The following is a 6389-nucleotide window of genomic DNA, read 5'->3' as shown; positions in this document are numbered from 1 at the left end:
ATTTACTACACAAAAAATTTTCTAAAATTGTATTTTTATTGATAATTTTTTCAACATTTTATTTCTATAAGAAAAAATTGTCAAATTTTATTTCTATAGCAAATTTTCTCAATTTTTTTTCTTACTGATGCTCACTGATACTCACTGCTATAAAAATGCATTCAAAATTTTATTAATATAGAAATATTTTTTTCTATATAAAATTTAGTCAAAATTTTACTTCTATAGAAAATTTAGTCAAAATGTTGTTTATATAGAATATTTTGCAAAATTTTATTTCTATAGAAAATTTTGCAAAATTTTGTTTGCTACACAATTTTTTTTTTAATTGTATTTCTATTGATAATTTTTTCAAACTTTTTTTCTATAAAAAATTTTGCCAAAATCTATTTTTACAAAAATTTTATTCAAAATTGTATTTCTATATATTTGGTCAAAATTTGATTTCTATAGAAAATGTTGCCAAAATTTTATTTCTATAGAAAATTTAGTCAAAATTTTGTTACTGTAGAAAATTTTCCAAAATTTTATTTCTATATAAAATTTTGCAAAATTTTATTTACTAGACAAAAATTTTTCCAAAATTGTATTCAGTGAGCATACAATTTTGGAAAAATTGCTGCTAAGTCGAAAGCTTGTAGAAATGACTCAAATTTTCAAATTTTTCAATGAATGAATCATAAATGCATTTTTGCGAAATTGTCTAAACAATTATAAATATTTCCCAAATATTGCCCGAGTTTTGTAGAAGTCTGATTTGAGATTTTATCAAAATGTAGATCTAAATACAAAGTTGTGCAGAGTATATTATAATCGGCCCGCCCGACTTTAGACTTTCCTTGCATTTTTATTTTTCGTTAAAATTGTGTTACGTCCCATAACGTTAGATTTAAATTTTAAGTACATAGATTTTGTAGAAGTATATACAATTTTGTCTTCAGATTCAAATTCATGTATACGGAAATATAAACCTTTATATAGCTCGCAACAAATTTAAAGGATTTGAAATAGTATCAATAATTTTGGTCCACAAATACATATACTGTTGGTATATTCTCATATTATGATGGGTATTTATATCATTATTTTATTTTTTAAACATTGCCATAAATTTGAAATATAGAATTCAATTGGCATCTAATGTGAAATTAAGATCTTTTTTGGCACACATAAATAAACACGATACTTTATATCGTCCACTTACGGTACCCCCACAATAGAACTACAAATTAGTGGTATTAAAATGAGATTTAGTTATATTACCCGGAGTCGACTCCGGAGTCGGAGTCGGAGTCGAGCTGATGAAAAATGCTGGAGTCGGAGTCGGAGTCGGAGTCGAGCAAAATTGGCTCGACTCCACAGCCCTGCTTTCGACTATAATTTTTTTTTCTAAAAGTTCGAACATTTTTCAGAAAAAAGTACGAATATTTTTCATAAAAACTACGAAAATTTTTCATAAAAAGTACGAAACATTTTCATAAAAAGAACGAAATTGTTTCATAAAAAGTACGAAGATTTTTCATAAAAAGTACGAAGATTCTTCATAAAAAGTACGAATTTTTTTCTTACAAACTACGAAAATTTTGGAAGAACTTTTCTTCGTAAAAAGTACGAAATATTTCGTACTTTTAATGAAAAGTTTCTTTGGTTGTAAAACAATGACAAATTTCGTACTTTTAACGAAATTTTTCGTTCTTTTTACGAAGAAAATTCTTTCGGTGCAGATGTAGCCATTTTTACCACACGAACTCAATCTAATTTTGCTTTTGCTATTTAATTTACTCAGAGCTGTACATTTTCCAACTCGTTTAATGTCAATGGTCGTTAAAATACGAAACTACCCTGCATGAATTTATAACCATTATGTGATTTTAAATTCGACTTGTTAAAATAACATACTAGATTATATCGCAAGTACTTTGTGAAAATTTAGTTCAAATCTATGATTAACCATTCAATTAGCTAATAACTATCCTACAATTTGGTGTTGTAACAATAAAAATGGCATACAGAAAATTGAATAAAGTCAGGATAGCTAAAGTTAGTTATTGCTGAAAGAGCAATGCATGAAAACACATCGCATATTGGTATCCTTTCAACATCAGACGTATCCTTGATTTTAGGAATTCTTTGGGTAATAAAAAACGATTTCGTCATACATACACAAGCATTTGTGACAATTGGTCAAAGAGCTGTCTCTGTAGAAAATCGTCGTTATCAAGAAGATTTAATTGATGGACTTTTCCAAATTGACAAGGAAAATGAAATACCCATTTTCTATCAAATGGATGGTGAGAGATTCTCAAAGGATATATCCACTAATCGAAACCAGATTTATCAATATGATCGAGAAATGTCTATATGGTTTTTAGATAGCATGAAGTCCTATAGGTAAGTATTTAAAAATACATATGTTATAGGGATGAGGAATTTTTTTACCCATCTCCGGGCAGTCGATCTACATCGGATTTTTTCCGCCGATGGAATATCCTTCACCTTCTTTGAAGTACATTTGCCGTAAGTCAATTATTCCGTAGTCTTGGCTATGCGTTCACTCAATCTGTGTTTTAATCTATGTAATATATTTAAATTTGTAGAAAATCATGTTGAGAGTTTATGACATAAAAGTAGAATTCATTATTAAATCAACAATTTGTCTGTGTCCCACCGGGATGACTCAGTAGAAATGTAACAATCTTAATATCATATATTACATTTCTCACGTTTTCCTGTATCCAGTGCCTATTAATCACCTCAATTTGTGATAATTTACGAAATCTTTCTAGGAAATTTGAAAAAGTTGTTTTGGATCCAAAAAATCATTATCATCGGCATGGATATTTTCTGCTAATATACACTGGCAACGGTAAGCATGATTTAGAAAATCTTCACACAATATTTCAAAGACTCTTTGAAGAATACATCATCAATGTGAATTTAGTTGTGATGATCAATAAAGTGCCGCGCGTGTATAGCTACTTTCCATTTTCTCCTAACAAATGTCATTCTTCAACACCTCAATGGATTGCTTCCTTTCAAAATTTGGAAAATAATACTGATAATGATTCCCTCAACATTGGTGAAACCCTATATCCTGAAAAGTTAGAAAATATGCATGGATGTAGTTTAACTGTTGTAGCCTGGACATATTTGCCATATATAATTGTTCGCAGAGATTCGCATGGAAATTTACTATCCATTGGTGGATTAGAAGGTAATCTGTTGTCTCTGTTGGCGAAACGTTTGAATTTTACGATGATAGTTAAGGAACCAAAACCAAGGACTAGGGGTAATGTCTTTGAAAATGGTACAGGAACTGGAGCTGCTGAAATGGTATGTATGAAAATAATGAAAATATAGAGGGTGGTCCAACCATAAGACATGATGTAAGTTGTAGGTGTACTTAGGTTAGGTTAGGTGGCAGCCCGATGTATCAGGCTCACTTAGACTATTCAGTCCATTGTGATACCACATTGGTAAACTTCTCTTGGGGGAGCCACCGTGGTGCAATGGTTAGCATGCCCGCCTTGCATACACAAGGTCGTGGGCTCGATTCCTGCTACGACCGAACACCAAAAAGTTTTTCAGCGGTGGATTATCCCACCTCAGTAATGCTGGTGACATTTCTGAGGGTTTCAAAGCTTCTCTAAGTGGTTTCACTGCAATGTGGAACGCCGTTCGGACTCGGCTATAAAAAGGAGGTCCCTTGTCATTGAGCTTAACATGGAATCGGGCAGCACTCAGTGATAAGAAAGAAGTTCACCACTGTGGTATCACAATGGACTGAATAGTCTAAGTGAGCCTGATACATCGGGCTGCCGCATAACCTAACCTAACCTAACTTCTCTCTCATCACTGAGTGCTGCCCGATTCCATGTTAAGCTCAATGACAAGGGACCTCCTTTTTATAGCCGGTGTACTTAATATGATATTCGTGAAATATTTGGGAACTCAGACATGAAACTGTATACTATACAAAATTTGTAATCACAGGATTCTCCACAACACGGGCATGTTGATTGCGATAGAATAGCAGAAGAAATGCCCAACGTGGACTTCTTCATAGTCTCCAATGAATGAATATCACTATTTGGATCGCTAAAATAAAAAATAATATGAGAATAAAATCGGACTGCACTTTTCCATTATAAGTAGAAGTTCTCGTCTCGCTGCGATAACACAGATGGTAATCTTGTCCGTTGACTCGATCAAGTTTTGAGAGCATTACTCTACACCTAAGTTTAGATGCATTCGTCCTATATAAACTGATATCCTTGCCTATTGCAGGAGCAAATTCTATCAAAATGGATCAAGAGTAATGTCGGTAATTCGGTTTATGTTTTTGGAAGGTAAATTGAGACTTCCACTGAGGTTAAAAATCCACTGCCACGTATTGCAGTAGCGTCGATAAAGGTGAATAAAGGTGCTGAAACGGGAAAAATCGCGTTAGTCAGTTCAGTCAACAGGCTCAATCTTGATACCAATTGAGAGATGTTTATGATGCTGTTTAAGTGTAATCTCAGGGATGAATCCACATAAAAATGTAAAAAATCCTTGGATGTATTATGCCAAATTATTGGACCGTTGTATAAAAAACATTTCCTTCAAGAATGAAATTTTCTTCCACCATGACACTTACATTATGACCCGTCAAGGAGAAATTGGGCTACGAATTGTTACGCAATCCGCAGTAGTATTCTGATTTAGATCCAATCCACCTTTTTCGCTGGTTTGTTATAGCCCCTAGTATATGTACGTATTTACATATATGGCATGGCAGGACAAGAAAAAACAAGTATATACGGCCGTAAGTTCGGCCAGACCGAATCTTGTGTACCCTCCACCATGGATTGCGTAGAAACTTCTACGAAAGACTGCTATCCACAATCGAATTAATTGCGTTGTGGTATCTTAAAACTTCTTAACATCGTTTTCTAAATTGTGAGTTAGTCCATACGTGGTATATATTAGACAAAACAAGTAAGGAAAGTCTAAAGTCGGGCGGGGCCGACTATATTATACCCTGCACCACTCTGTAGATCTAAATTTTCGATACCATATCACATCCGTCAAATGTGTTGGGGGCTATATATAAAGGTTTGTCCCAAATACATACATTTACGTATCACTCGATCTGGACAGAATTTGATAGACTTCTACAAAATTTATAGACTCAAAATTTAATTCTGATAATGCACTAGGATGGAACATAATGTTAGTAAAAAACCAGTAAGGAAAGTCTAAAGTCGGGCGGGGCCGACTATATTATACCCTGCACCACTTCGTAGATCTGAATATGAGTGTAAATCAGCCGAAAGCTATATATTGGAGCTATATCTAAATCTGAGCCGATTTCAACCAAATTTGGCACGCATAGTTACAACGCTAATTCTACTCCCTATGCAAAATTTCAACTAAATCGGAGAAAAAAATTGGCCTCTGTGGGCAAATGAGTGTAAATCGGGCGAAAGCTATATATGGGAGCTATATCTAAAACTGAACCGATTTCAACCAAATTTGGCACGCATGGCAACAATGCTAATTCTACTCCCTGTGCAAAATTTCAACTAAATCGGAGCAAAAAATTGGCCTCTGTGGTCATATGAGTGTAAATCGGGCGAAAGCTATATGTGGGAGCTATATCTAAAACTGAACCGATTTCAACCAAATTTGGCACGCATGGCAACAATGCTAATTCTACTCCCTGTGCAAAATTTCAACTAAATCGGACCAAAAAATTGGCCTCTATGGTCATATGAGTGTAAATCGGCCGAAAGCTATATATTGGAGCTATATCTAAATCTGAGCCGATTTCAAACAAATTTGGCACGCATAGCTACAATGCTAATTCTACTCCCTGTACAAAATTTCAACTAAATCGGAGCAAAAAATTGGCCTCTGTGGTCATATGAGTGTAAATCGGGCGAAAGCTATATATGGGAGCTATATCTAAATCTGAACCGATTTCAATAAAATTTGCCACACTTGACTTTACTACTGATTGTAATTCTAGTGCAAAATTTCAGCCAAATTGGGGTAAAACTCTGCCTTCTAGGGCCGTATAAGTGCATATCGGACGAAAGATATATATGGGAGCTATATCTGAACCGATTTCAATAAAATTTGGCACACTAGACTATACTACTAATTGAACTCCTAGTGCAAAATTTCAACCAAATTGGGGTAATACTCAGGCTTCTATGGCCGTATAAGTGCATATCGGGCGAAAGATATATATGGGAGCTATATCTAAATCTGAACCGATTTCTTCCAAAATCAATAGGGTTCTATTTTGACCCAAAACACATACTTGTGCCAAATTCGAAGTCGATTGGGCTTAAATTACTACCTAATCCCTTGGTTACAAAAATGTGTTCACGGACAGACGG

Source organism: Haematobia irritans, chromosome 3 (genome assembly GCF_050003625.1).
Source record: "Haematobia irritans isolate KBUSLIRL chromosome 3, ASM5000362v1, whole genome shotgun sequence".
In the NCBI taxonomy this organism is placed as follows: domain Eukaryota; kingdom Metazoa; phylum Arthropoda; class Insecta; order Diptera; family Muscidae; genus Haematobia; species Haematobia irritans.
The sequence above is the reverse complement of the archived record's forward strand: the minus strand, read 5'-3'. Positions refer to the sequence as shown.